This window comes from Oncorhynchus kisutch, unplaced genomic scaffold, assembly GCF_002021735.2.
Source record: "Oncorhynchus kisutch isolate 150728-3 unplaced genomic scaffold, Okis_V2 scaffold1000, whole genome shotgun sequence".
NCBI lineage: Eukaryota > Metazoa > Chordata > Actinopteri > Salmoniformes > Salmonidae > Oncorhynchus > Oncorhynchus kisutch.
This window is the reverse complement of record NW_022262945.1, coordinates 42,917-58,356: the sequence shown is the minus strand read 5'-3', so window position 1 is coordinate 58,356 and position 15,440 is coordinate 42,917. Positions and strand designations below refer to the sequence as shown.

At 47.0% G+C, this 15,440-nt stretch overlaps 1 pseudogene; it reads right to left on the bottom strand.

The window, feature by feature from the left end:
- Positions 1–6,948: 6,948 nt before the first annotated feature.
- LOC109884177 (kinesin heavy chain-like) overlaps positions 6,949–15,440 on the bottom strand; it is a 33,279-nt pseudogene continuing 24,787 nt past the window's right edge.

Below are 15,440 nucleotides of genomic sequence, written 5' to 3'. Positions count from 1 at the left end.
CAATCACGGCCTCATGTGATACAGCCTGGATTCAAACCAGGGAATGTAGTGACGCATCTTGTGCTGAGATGCAGTGCCTTAGACCGCTGCGCCACTCGGGAGCCCAAATGACAAAATAATAAAATAATATGAAGTCATGTCAATATGAAATATAACTTACAGATTGAAAGTGAAGCTTGTTTTTCAACCTCTGCCCACATGATGTGTCAGTTACCTCCTCTTAAACTCTGCTGGTCTTGCTAGGTGCCACTTAAGGGTTAAGACTGCCTTTGAGGCGCCTGCTTAGCCTGCTTAACAGGGCTGATCGCTCCTGAGCCCCCCACGGCCCGTAAAACAGACAGAAGAAAGTGTTGGAATCCCTCTACGACATGAACAATTAGTGCACTGACATCTGGCCGCTGGAGGAATGTTCATCCAGACAGATGTAGAGATATTAACAGAATGCACATAACACAGAATAATACTATTTAGCATTGGGACAGCCCATTCAGTAATAAAACTACGAGTGCTGTTCAGCACTGGGACAGGCCATTCAGTAATAACACTACGAGGGCTGATCAGCACTGGGACAGCCCATTCAGTAATAACACTACGAGGGCTGTTCAGCACTGGGACAGCCCATTCAGTAATAACACTACCAGAGCTGTTCAGCACTGGGACAGCCCATTCAGTAATAACACTACGAGGGCTGTTCAGCACTGGGACAGCCCATTCAGTAATAACACTACCAGGGCTGTTCAGCACTGGGACAGCACATTCAGTAATGTGCTAGATGGCCCATTCATAGTCCTACAAGCATATCAGAAAACCCCACACTAGTATTATACTTCAGATGATACTTCTACTCAAAATCCCAGCACAAGATATATATCCAGTCATATAGATAGAGGACTGTATATGTTTCCCAAGGAGGATCAATGACACGAGCCCTTTAGTAATCCCTGAAATATCTCTGATAATCTCTCTGACATGAGAAGCACAGGGGATGGGGTTGATGACGGCTGTACTGACAGTCTCATGATGATGGCTGTACTGACAGTCCCATGATGACGGTGGTACTGACAGTCTCATGATGATGGCTGTACTGACAATCCCATGATGATGGCTGTACTGACAGTCTCATGATGATGGCTGTACTGACAGTCCCATGATGATGGTGGTACTGACAGTCCCATGATGATGGCTGTACTGACAGTCCCATGATGACGGTGGTACTGACAGTCCCATGATGATGGCTGTACTGACAGTCTCATGATGACGGTGGTACTGACAGTCTCATGATGACGGCTGTACTGACAGTCCCATGATGACGGCTGTACTGACAGTCTCATGATGATGATGGTACTGACAGTCTCATGCTGACGGCTGTACTGACAGTCTCATGATGATGGCTGTACTGACAGTCCATGATGACAGCTGTACTGACAGTCTCATGATGATGGCTGTACTGACAGTCCATGATGACGGCTGTACTGACAGTCTCATGATGACGGCTGTACTGACAGTCCCATGATGACAGCTGTACTGACAGTCCATGATGACGGCTGTACTGACAGTCCCTTGATGACGGCTGTACTGACAGTCTCATGATGACAGCTGTACTGACAGTCCCTTGATGACGGCTGTACTGACAGTCTCATGATGACGGCTGTACTGACAGTCCCTTGACAAATGGAGGTATTTCAGTAGTAAATGTCCAGACAGACAGGAAGGAACCGTACTAGCAAGACGGATGGAGGTATTTCAGTAGTAAATGTCCAGACAGACAGGAAGGAACCGTACTAGCAAGACGGATGGAGGTATTTCAGTAGTAAATGTCCAGACAGACAGGAAGGAACCGTAAGACGGATGGAGGTATTTCAGTAGTAAATGTCCAGACAGACAGGAAGGAACCATACTAGCAAGATGGATGGAGGTATTTCAGTAGTAAATGTCCAGACAGACAGGAGGGAACCGTAAGACGGATGGAGGTATTTCAGTAGTAAATGTCCAGACAGACAGGAAGGAACCATACTAGCAAGACGGATGGAGGTATTTCAGTAGTAAATGTCCAGACAGACAGGAAGGAACCGTACTAACCCCAACAGATTGAGATTCCTCATATAAAGTCTTTCAACAGCACTTTGCAGAACACACCCCTGTCAACAGCACCTTGCAGAACACACCCCTGTCAACAGCACCTTGCAGAACACACCCCTGTCAACAGCACCTTGCAGAACACACCCCTGTCAACAGCACCTTGCAGAACACACCCCTGTCAACAGCACCTTGCAGAACACCCCCCTGTCAACAGCACCTTGCAGAACACACCCCTGTCAACAGCACCTTGCAGAACACACCCCTGTCAACAGCACCTTGCAGAACACACCCCTGTCAACAGCACCTTGCAGAACACACCCCTGTCAACAGCACCTTGCAGAACACACCCCTGTCAACAGCACCTTGCAGAACACACCCCTGTCAACAGCACCTTCCAGAACACACCCCTGTCAACAGCACCTTGCAGAACACACCCCTGTCAACAGCACCTTGCAGAACACACCCCTGGAATGAAGAAATTAAGCAACCACGACACGTCTCTTGGGACGCCAACAGCAGGCGACGATGTCTGTTTGTGTTCCAGCTGTCATGTCCCTGATAAGGACATTTGGTGCAGTAGTGACGGCCGTGTCCGTCTTCATTAATCCATGTCACAGCATGACTCTGATAAGCTCTGGACATCTGGTGTAGTAGTGACGGCCGTGTCCGTCTTCATTTGGTGCAGTAGTGACGGCCGTGTCCGTCTTCATTAATCCATGTCACAGCATGACACACACGTTCCCTGAAGGCACTGACATCCTTCTACGGCTACAGACTTCGTCTAAACTTTAAAGGGATGTGTCATCAGTTAAAGTGGGTCTCTAAATAACCTAGGACAGAAACAAGGTCTGTCATATGTCACATGTGGAACAGAGAGGTAATGTGGAAGATTCTGGCTGCATCTAATCTGTATGTGTCTGGAACAACTCAACGCTTTGCAAGAAAGCACACAAGATGCCCAATGTTCCTTTGAATAATGATATGACTTGCTGCTTTTTAAAGCTAAGAAAATGTCCACACAGCTTCTAAGTCAATCAGCCTGCAGGACTCTAGAACTCAGTAGAGTAGCAAAAAGATGAACAACAACTATTGCACAACGTTGTTTAGAAATATTTAAAGTAGTGTTTGCGACACAGGCAATATTGACAGGAATGGTGAACAGTTGCCCAATGTGTTGTCTGACTTACACTCAGGTTACTGAAATGCTAGGACGGGGTGACACAGTGCATGGGAAAGTCAACTGAAAAACACAGTCAGACAAATCCAAACACATCCCATACATCTCTGGTTCAACAAACAGACCCTTTGAACCAACCCACTTAGTACACAACACATTGACAACACATTGACTGATGAATGGACTGAGTCGGTTCAAAACCAATTCATACAAGGTTTTTAGTAATACCCACACGGCAGTCATAGACACTGATTAACATGGATCTTGCAATGATGAATAGACAATAAAAATGATGCATTGCTGTTGTCCACATTTAGAAAATAATGTGTTTATAAACTTGCAATCATTTAGTCTGTTATGAATAGATCAGTTAGTAATCTGTTATGAACAGATCAGTCAGTTAGTCTGTTATGAACAGATCAGTCAGTTAGTCTGTTATGAACAGATCAGTCAGTTAGTAGTCTGTTATGAATAGATCAGTTAGTAATCTGTTATGAACAGATCAGTTAGTAGTATGTTATGAACAGATCAGTCAGTTTGTTACAAACAGATCAGTCAGTTAGTAGTCTGTTATGAACAGATCAGTCAGTTAGTAGTCTGTTATGAACAGATCAGTCAGTTTGTAATCTGTTATGAACAGATCAGTCAGTTAGTAGTCTGTTATGAACAGATCAGTTAGTAGTATGTTATGAACAGATCAGTCAGTTAGTCTGTTATGAACAGATCAGTTAGTAGTCTGTTATGAACAGATCAGTCAGTTTGTAATCTGTTATGAACAGATCAGTCAGTTAGTAGTCTGTTATGAACAGATCAGTTAGTAGTATGTTATGAACAGATCAGTCAGTTAGTCTGTTATGAACAGATCTGTTAGTAATCTGTTATGAATAGATCAGTTAGTAGTCTGTTATGAACAGATCAGTCAGTCTGTTACAAACAGATCAGTCAGTTAGTAGTCTGTTATGAACAGATCAGTCAGTGTGTAATCTGTTATGAACAGATCAGTCAGTTAGTAGTCTGTTATGAACAGATCAGTCAGTTTGTTAAGAACAGATCAGTCAGTTAGTAGTTTGTTATGAACAGATCAGTCAGTCTGTTATGAACAGATCAGTCAGCTAGTAGTCTGTTATGAACAGATCAGTCAGTTTGTAGTCTGTTATGAATAGATCAGTCAGTCTGTTATGAACAGATCGGTCAGTTAGTAGTCTGTTATGAACAGATCAGTCAGTTAGTAGTCTGTTATGAACAGATCAGTCAGTTAGTAGTCTGTTATGAACAGATCAGTCAGTTACTAGTCTGTTATGAACAGATCAGTCAGTTTGTTGTGAACAGATCAGTCAGTTAGTAGTCTGTTGTGGACAGATCAGTCAGTTTGTTATGAACAGATCAGTCAGTTAGGAGTCTGTTATGAACAGATCAGTCAGTTTGTTATGAACAGATCAGTCAGTTAGTAGTCTGTTATGAACAGATCAGTCAGTTAGTAGTCTGTTATGAACAGATCAGTCAGTTAGTAGTCTGTTATGAACAGATCAGTCAGTTTGTTATGAACAGATCAGTCAGTTAGTAGTCTGTTATGAACAGATCAGTCAGTTTGTTATGAACAGATCAGTCAGTTAGTAGTCTGTTATGAACAGATCAGTCAGTTTGTTATGAACAGATCAGTCAGTTAGTAGTCTGTTATGAACAGATCCGTCAGTTAGTAGTCTGTTATGAACAGATCCGTCAGTTTGTTATGAACAGATCAGTCAGTTAGTAGTCTGTTATGAACAGATCAGTCAGTTAGTAGTCTGTTATGAACAGATCAGTCAGTTAGTAGTCTGTTATGAACAGATATGTTAGTAGTCTGTTATGAACAGATCAGTCAGTTAGTAGTCTGTTATGAACAGATCAGTTAGTTAGTAGTCTGTTATGAACAGATCAGTCAGTTGGTAGTCTGTTATGAACAGATCAGTCAGTTAGTAGTCTGTTATGAGCAGATCAGTCAGTAGTCTGTTATGAACAGACCAGTCAGTTAGTAGTCTGTTATGAACAGATCAGTCAGTAGTCTGTTATGAACAGACCAGTCAGTTAGTCTGTTATGAACAGATCAGTCAGTTAGTAGTCTGTTATGAACAGATCAGTCAGTAGTCTGTTATGAACAGACCAGTCAGTTAGTAGTCTGTTATGAACAGGTCAGTCAGTAGTCTGTTATGAACAGACCAGTCAGTTAGTCTATTATGAACAGATCAGTCAGTTAGTAGTCTGTTATGAACAGATCAGTTAGTCTGTTATGGACAGATCAGTCAGTTAGTAGTCTGTAATGAACAGATCAGTCAGTTAGTAGTCTGTTATGAACAGATCAGTCAGTTAGTAGTCTGTAATGAACAGATCAGTCAGTTAGTAGTCTGTTATGGACAGATCAGTCAGTTAGTCTGTTATGAACAGATCAGTCAGTTAGTCTGTTATGAACAGATCAGTCATTCATACTCATCGGACAACACATTGGTCTACACCACTGACTGTCTGTAGACCTGAAGATGAACATGGGAGAGGGATTTAAATCCAGAGCTATTAGTAAATGATTCATTAAGATACAAGTAACCTGTGCAGGTGTGTCGGGGTTAGATGTTCTCTATGGACCAATGAGGGGTTAGATGTTCTCTACGGACCAATGAGGGGTTAGATGTTCTCTACGGACCAATCGGGTTAGATGTTCTCTACGGACCAATCGGGTTAGATGTTCTCTACGGACCAATCGGGTTAGATGTTCTCTACGGACCAATGAGCGGTTAGATGTTCTCTACGGACCAATCGGGTTATATGTTCTCTATGGACCAATGAGCGGTACAATACAGAGCAGAGCCTGGATTTCATATGGCTACAGAATGCAGTGTTCAATTCAGTTCTGGATTTCATATGGCTACAACAGAATACAGTGTTTAATTCAGTTCTGGATTTCATCACTGTTGAACTTTCAGAGCATGACATTTTTTACCTCCTCCAATACTGAGTAGATTTGACTGAAGTTTTGTGGTGAACTGCTTGTGTGGACGTGCTGTGTGGACGTGCTGTGTGTGAGAAACCATGACGACACCGAGGAAACTGTGACTGTTATCAACCCTCTATTGACTAATTGAGACCTGCTATGTTAGATAGCAGGTGTTCCACTCCTGGACACATCAGAGCTTGACAACATTCACTCATGTTCCATCAACAAACTAAGAAGCTGGTGTAAACTTGAGTGAAGTTTCAATAAAAACCAAACAGTTTATGTTAAATATCTTTATTTATTCGCTTCGATTTAAACATTTCAAATGAATTATACACCATGCAGTTAGAATGGCCATGAATCCATCATATTCCTGCTTTTATTTGGAGCCTCCATAAGGTCACAGGCAGAGTTCAAAGCAACATCTCAAAGCTCATTTTCCTTGTGGTGCTGTTCCTTCATTGAGGGAACGTCTTACAACACCCCACAGCCATACTAGGCATGGCGGAGCAAACTGCAACAATGTAACCATTTACAAATGGAACACACGTCTAGAACCTTGTGTACATATATCCAAATCATGCTCTGAGATGATCAAATTAAAAGCATAACAGAAATGATCAACACATACTTGGGGAATGAATCTCCATTCTGATTCAACATAATTCACTTCCTGGTGAGATTTATTTACATGACCTTTACTTCAAATGAGTTTATATTAGGCAAGTCAGTTACCAAGACATGTTTATTTACAATGACAGTTTGGCAAGTGGTGAGAGGCAAGTTCGGTGATAAATAACTAAAACAATTGGAGCCACATTGTAAGTAGAAAGCTTACATTACATTTTTTTTTTTTTACAATTTCTCTTTCTGTTAGTGTTTTGGATATAGAGTGTATTGCACTGTTCCCCAGGATCACTGCATGAACATCTCTGATTGGCTGATCAGCATCACTGCATTAGCCTAGTATGGATACAGTGCAGTGCACTAAGCTGTCAAACACTGCCCTCTAACGGTGGATATTGAAACCTACCTCACAATTTGAGGCTCTTGGTAAAATTGGGACATTTTTTGGGTCTCAACGCAGTGGTCATTACAATCAGTTGCATAATTGAAATTAAAAACTGGGTGGTTCGAGCCCTGAATGCTGATTGGCTGACAGCCGTATACCACGGGTATGACAAAACATTTATTTTTACTGCTCTAATTACGTTGGTAACCAGTTTATAATAGCAATAAGGCCCGAGGGGGTTTGTGGTATATGGCCAATATACCACGGCTAAGGGCTGTGTCCAGGCACTCTGTGTTGCGTCGTGCCTTAGAACAGCCCTTAGCCGTGGTATATTGGCCCTATACCACACCCCCTCGGGCCTTATTGCTTAAATAGAGCACAGCTTGTTTTGTAAGTGAATTAAAACATTACATTCAAACTGAATGAATATGGTGCAAAACACAGTGCAGGTGGGCGATCATTCCAGTCTGAACTTTGAACTTCTTTAGGTGAACTATCATACATTCCTAATGCAGTCGGAAAAGCAAAGGATTCTTCAACAACAAGTAAAGATCATGTTTACATTACTGTGACTGTCATATGCTATACAATGTGGTTCTTAGTGATGGCATATCACCCTCTGTAATATACATGTAACCATCTATCAGCACACATCTTCCCCTCCAAGACAACACTACAATGAAATATATATGTACATGTACAATGGAAAAGAGAGAGACATACAGTATGTGAAAACTATGAAAGATGCCACAGAGTAGAGTGGAAGGGGGCAGACGGGTCTTACTCCTAGACCCAGGGGAAGGACAGGAGGATGAGGGCAGAGGGGTCTTACTCCTAGACCCAGAGGAAGGACAGGAGGCTGAGGGCAGAGGGGTCTTACTCCTAGACCCAGGGGAAGGACAGGAGGATGAGGGCAGAGGGGTCTTACTCCTAGACCCAGAGGAAGGATAGGAGGATGAGGGCAGAGGGGTCTTACTCCTAGACCCAGGGGAAGGACAGGAGGCTGAGGGCAGAGGGGTCTTACTCCTAGACCCAGGGGAAGGATAGGAGGATGAGGGCAGAGGGGTCTTACTCCTAGACCCAGAGGAAGGATAGGAGGATGAGGGCAGAGGGGTCTTACTCCTAGACCCAGGGGAAGGATAGGAGGATGAGGGCAGAGGGGTCTTACTCCTAGACCCAGAGGAAGGATAGGAGGCTGAGGACAGAGGGGTCTTACTCCTAGACCCAGGGGAAGGATAGGAGGATGAGGGCAGAGGGGTCTTACTCCTAGACCCAGAGGAAGGATAGGAGGATGAGGGCAGAGGGGTCTTACTCCTAGACCCAGAGGAAGGACTGGAGGATGAGGGCAGAGGGGTCTTACTCCTAGACCCAGAGGATGGACAAGATGATGAGGGCAGAGGGGTCTTACTCCTAGACCCAGAGGAAGGACAAGATGATGAGGGCAGAGGGGTCTTACTCCTAGACCCAGAGGAAGGACAGGACAGGAGGATGAGGACAGAGGGGTCTTACTCCTAGACCCAGGGGAAGGACAGGAGGATGAGGGCAGAGGGGTCTTACTGGGAATGGGACAGTCTGTACCTACCACACATGCACTTGTGACTCAGGGTCTAGATTCTACATGGTTACTTGGTGCTGAGGTTGTAGCTGTGGCTGTAGAGGCCTCCTCCTCTGATGACTGTAGGGGAAGACAGGGGGTGTTGGCCTGGCCGGATGGGCTTAGCTGGAAGACAGAACATAGTCATCAATACAAACACACACTGCCACCCCCACCCCCACACACACCACCAACCCACCCTCCCTCCCCTCCCTCCCTCCCTCCAATCCCTCCCCTCCCTCCATCCTTACCGATCTGAGCGGAGTTTCCTCTCCTGGCCATGTTCTTGGCCCTGACGACCTCCTTGATGCGGTCCACCTCTAGCTGGTAGCGTTTCCTGTCCCTCATAGCGTTCTCCTTGGCATCCTTCAGGGCATTCTCCAGGGCCTTGACCCGCTCGGCCGTGGCCCGCAGACGCTTCTCCAGCTTGGGAAGCTCGCAGCGCAGGTCCGCGTTGTCACGCACCAACTGGGAGGGAGAGGGGGGACACAGGGAGGGAGGGAGGGGGGAGACAGGGAGGGAGAGGGGGGACACAGGGAGGGAGGGAGGGGGGACACAGGGAGGGAGGGAGGGAGGACACAGGGAGGGAGGGAGGGAGGGAGGGAGGGAGGGAGGGAGGGAGGGAGGGAGGGAGGGAGGGAGGGAGGGAGGGAGGGAGGGAGGGAGGGAGGGAGGGAGGGAGGGAGGGAGGGAGGGAGGGAGGGAGGGAGGGAGGGAGGGAGGGGGGAGACAGGGAGGGAGGACACAGGGAGGGAGGGAGGGGACACAGGGAGGGAGAGGGGGGACACAGGGAGGGAGGGAGGGAGACAGGGAGGGGGGACACAGGGAAGGAGGGAGGGGGGAGACAGGGAGGGAGAGGGAGGACACAGGGAGGGAGGGAGGGAGGGAGGGAGGGAGGGAGGGAGGGAGGGAGGGAGGGAGGGAGGGAGGGAGGGAGGGAGGGAGGGAGGGAGGGAGGGAGGGAGGGAGGGAGGGAGGGAGGGAGGGAGGGAGGAGGAGGGAAAGGGGGGAGACAGGGAGGGAGAGAAACAGAGATATTGAGGGTCAGCTTACGAAGCTTGCAGCGCAGCGTCTGCGTTGTCATGCACTACTGGATGGACACTGCCAGAAGGGGGCAGGAATAATAAATCAATCAAATGTATTTATCATTTTCGAACAAATCAAACAATCAGACGATACATTTTCTCCACCTGCAAAGATGTACAGTACCTGTTTAATAATGTCCAGTACAGTACCTGCTTAATAATGTCCCAGTACAGTACCTGTTTAATAATGTCCCAGTACAGTACCTGTTTAATAATGTCCCAGTACAGTACCTGCTTAATAATGTCCCAGTACAGTACCTGTTTAATAATGTCCCAGTACAGTACCTGCTAATAATGTCCCAGTACAGTACCTGCTTAATAATGTCCCAGTACAGTACCTGTTTAATAATGTCCCAGTACAGTACCTGCTAATAATGTCCAGTACAGTACTGCTTAATAATGTCCCAGTACAGTACCTGCTTAATAATGTCCCAGTACAGTACCTGCTTAATAATGTCCCAGTACAGTACCTGCTTAATAATGTCCCAGTACCTGCTTAATATGTCCCAGTACAGTACCTGCTTAATAATGTCCCAGTACAAGTACCTGCTTAATAATGTCCCAGTACAGTACCTGCTTAATAATGTCCCGGTACAGTACCTGCTTAATAATGTCCCAGTACAGTCCCTGCTTAATAATGTCCCAGTACAGTACCTGCTTAATAATGTCCCAGTACAGTACCTGCTTAATAATGTCCCAGTACCTTCTTAATAATGTCCCAGTACAGTACCTGCTTAATAATGTCCCAGTACCTGCTTAATAATGTCCCAGTACAGTACCTGCTTAATAATGTCCCAGTACAGTACTGCTTATAATGTCCCAGTACAGTACCTGCTTAATAATGTCCCAGTACCTTCTTAATAATGTCCCAGTACAGTACCTGCTTAATAATGTCCCAGTACAGTACCTGCTTGTGGACTTTAGTGAGTTGCTCCAGGTTATTCTCCAGGAAGGAGATCTTCTGTTTCTGGGCGGCGCTGCCCACTCCATCCTCACAGTCCAGCTCTGCACTCTGAACACAACAGGAGAGAAACATCAGTCAGTCTGTCAACACAAAGCACAGACTATAGACTACAGAGCACAGACTACAGACAACTCTGCACTCTGGACATAACAGGAGAGGAGACAGACAGCCAATACAGACTACAGACTACTGCCCACTCTGGACATAACAGGAGAGGAGAGAAACATCAGTCAGTCTGTCAACACAAAGCACAGACTACAGAGCACGGACTACACACTACAGAGCACAGACTACACACTACAGAGCGCAGACTACAGACTACAGGTCCTCACTGAAAGACAACAGACTACAGACGAGTATCTCTGACATTCTGCAGACAGGTTGGGGCATTCTGATACACAGCCTCTCTTACATGGGAGAATACCTCCTTACCTTCTTGACGCGTGTTGTGAGGTCTTGAACAAAGAGCCTGCGTAGGTTATGAAGAGTCTGCAGCTCTTTGGCCTTTAAAGACAAAACAGAAAGAAGACACACTTGTGAGTCAGCCAGCCAGCCAGCCAGTCAGTCAGTCAGTCAGTCAGTCAGTCAGTGAGTCAGTCAGACAGTCAGCCAGCCAGCCAGCCAGTCAGTGAGTCAGTCAGTCAGTCAGTCAGTCAGTCAGTCAGTCAGTCAGTCAGTCAGTGAGTCAGTGAGTCAGTCAGTCAGTCATAGAGCCTTGACATACCACAGTCTCCTCCAGTCCCTTGAGGTCCTGTCTGGCCTGCTCTCTCTGCTCGTTGAAGATGACCAGCTTCTGGAGCTTCATGTCCTTCTCCTGTTCCTCCACCTTCAGCTTCTCATGGTCAGACATCAGCCTCCTCTGCTCCAGCATCAGGCCCTGGTTCAGACTGGGAGAGACACGGAGGAGGAGAGGGGGAGAGCAGAGGTAGAGGAAAGGTAGGGGAGAGGAAGAGGAGAGGTAGGGAGAGGTAGGGGAGAGGAAGAGGAGAGGTAGGGGAGAGGTAGAGGAGAGGTAGAGGAGAGGAAGAGGAGAGGTAGAGGAGAGGTAGGGAAGAGGTAGAGGAGAGGTAGGGGAGAGGTAGAGGAGAGGTAGGGGAGAGGTAGAGGAGAGGTAGAGGAGAGGAAGAGGAGAGGTAGGGGAGAGGTAGAGGAGAGGTAGGGGAGAGGTAGAGGAGAGGTAGGGGTAGAGGAGAGGAAGAGGAGAGGTAGGGGAGAGGTAGAGGAGAGGTAGGGGAGAGGTAGAGGAGAGGTAGGGGAGGGGTGGGGGAGGGGTAGAGGAGAGGTAGGGGAGGGGTAGAGGAGAGGTAGAGGAGGGGTAGAGGAGAGGTAGAGGAGAGGAAGAGGAGAGGTAGGGGAGAGGTATGGGAGAGGTAGAGGAGAGGGTGAAAAGGAGGAGAGAAAAGACTAAGTTATAGAGGCTTTATGGAGCTTTATAAGGCCCATATAGATGCTTCAGATGTAATGACCTTTTATACCACCTTTCATTTAGTACTGCATTATGACAGCCTGTAAAGGATTTGTGAAGCCGTTATGAATGCCCTATGAAGCCTTTATGAATGCCCTATGAAGCCTTTACGAATGCCCTATGAAGCCTTTCCGAATGCCCTATGAAGCCTTTACGAATGCCCTATGAAGCCTTTATGAATGCCCTATGAAGCCTTTATGAATGACCTATGAAGCCTTTATGAATGCCCTATGAAGCCTTTACGAATGCCCTATGAAGCCTTTATGAATGCCCTATGAAGCCTTTATGAAAGCCCTATGAAGCCTTTACAAATGCCCTATGAAGCCTTTACGAATGCCCTATGAAGCCTTTATAAATGCCCTAGCAGTTAGAAAAGTGTGGACAAACACAGAGAGTCGCCGGACGGTATATATAGCTTCTCACTCTGTGAGTTCATCCAGCATCCTCTGTTTGTCATCGATCTCATCCCTGAGTCGGGCCAGCTGCTTCTGGTGGGCCTCTCTGTGAGCCTCCATCTGCTGTTCTAGAGTCTTCTACAGGATGGACAGGAGGACGGATCAGAGGACACACACAGAGACACACACACGGGTAAATCTAATCTGTTACTCCAACAGAATAATCATCCTACTTCCAGATCCACCTTGTGGACGTCTTAATCCCAGGTTTAATCACCTTAACCTCCTCTTCACCCTCCAGTCTACTGACGTGCTCCTTCTCCGTGTCCACCACTGACACCTCGTGCATTTTCTCTGAGGAACAACAATGTGAACCAGGTTATAAAGGAAGCAGTGGTGTGGATAGAGGAGATGTGTAGAGGGAGTCGTGCATCTCACCCTGAGCGTGCATCTTGGCCAGCTCCTCAGTCAGAGCATCCTGACTCTCCTCCAGCTGTCTCTTCTTCTGTTCCATGTTCTGCATGTAGTCTGTCAGGGACTTGATCTTGGCCTGGTGCTGCAGCACAACACACCAACACCGGATCAGCACTTCTAAACCTTCCCTGTTGTCACACCTACTGAACACAGCCCTGTTTGGCCGTTTTGTAGGACTTTAGCAGAGAGTGAAAAGATATTCAGAGACTCAACGTAGGACAATGAAAGTGCATTTCTGCATCGGCCTTAAGACGCTTCACAATTAACCTGGCCCCTCTGTTACCTGGGAGATGAGCAGCTGACAGGAAGCCAGCTCCTTCTCGTTGGCGGCCATCTTGCGTGACGTGTCACCCTGGGAGCTTTCCAGCTGCTTGGAGCGGTTCACCAGAGACTTGACCTCTGACCTCATCTTACTGATGTAGAGACGGGTCATGGTGAACTCTTCCTCAATCACTCCACCGTTACCGTTCCCCTCAGCCATCTAGACAGGAAACAGAAGACTGCATATAAAGCCTGGGGGGTGAACAGTAGGATTAGAACAGTCCAGGAGGAAGATATACTGTTAGGAAACTAAAGAGCATCAACTCTGACTCATGTTGTATGTTGTGGAGAGGTTTGCTAGCTACACAGGTCAACCATGTTACAACCCGTTAAGTTAACAGGACTGTTGTGAATGGGTCTGTTTGTATTTGGTTCGGTGTGTGTCTATGTGTATCTGCTGTGTAGGTCCCCTCACCACCTTGATGTCACTGGTGCCCATGGAGGCTCCTATCTCACTGAGGTCTCTGAGCAGCAGGTGGAGGATCTCTGCAGCTCTCTTCTTCTGGTGTCCACTGAGCTCCTGGAGCGTGGTCAGCTCCATCTGAACTGACAACAGGACCGTCTGGGGAACACACATCAGTCACATGCCAGTTGTCCTTCACCGCATCACTAAGGACCCTCTATACGGTTCTAGTACCTCATCTATCCACAGGGGAAACTTGGGAAGACTCATTAGAACATAGCTATATGGATCACTCACACATCAGGGGGTACCTCGGCAGAATAAAATGTCATTAAGGGTGCAGTAAACCCCATAATAAGCTGAACTGCTCTAGGCCCCTCTATCCCTCCCATCATGCCCAGAGACCCACAGTCCTCTGCTGCAGCTCCTCCTGCAGCTGTTGGTTGGCCTGGCTCCTGTCCTCCACCTCCTGGCTCTTCTGGTCGTAGTTCACAGCCAGCTCCTCCAACGCCTGCAGCACCTCCTTCACCTAGAGCCATAAGAACATAATGATGAACATCTAGTCAAATGGCAACCCAGACTATTCACATCTCCCTCTCCCCTCTCCACACCACTGCCACTCTCTGTTGTCATTGATGCATAGTCACTTTAATTAACTCTGTACATACTACCTCAACTAACCGGTGCCCCTGCACATTGACTGTACCGGCTCCCCCCTGTATATATCCTCCACATTAACTCTACATACTACCTCAACTAACCGGTGCCCAGTGCACATTGACTCTGTAATACCCTGTATATAGCCTCCACATTGACTCTGTAATACCCTGTATATAGCCTCCACATTGACTCTGTAATACCCTGTATATAGCCTCCACATTGACTCTGTAATACCCTGTATATAGCCACCACATTGACTCTGTAATACCCTGTATATAGCCTCCACACCCCCCTGTATATAGCCTCCACACCCCCCTGTATATAGCCTCCACACCCCCCTGTATATAGCCTCCACACCCCCCCTGTATATAGCCTCACCCCCCCCTGTATATAGCCTCCACACCCCCCTGTATATAGCCTCCACACCCCCCTGTATATAGCCTCCACACCCCCCTGTATATAGCCTCCACACCCCCCTGTATATAGCCTCCACATTGACTCTGTACAGGTACCCCCTGTATATAGCCTCCACATTGACTCTGTACAGGTACCCCCTGTATATAGCCTCCACACCCCCTGTATATAGCCTCCACACCCCCTGTATATAGCCTCCACACCCCCCTGTATATAGCCTCCACACCCCCCTGTATATAGCCTCCACACCCCCCTGTATATAGCCTCCATACCCCCTGTATATAGCCTCCACACCCCCCCTGTATATAGCCTCCACACCCCCTGTATATAGCCTCCACACCCCCTGTATATATAGCCTCCACACCCCCCTGTATATAGCCTCCACACCCCCCTGTATATAGCCTCCACACCCCCCTGTATATAGCCTCCACC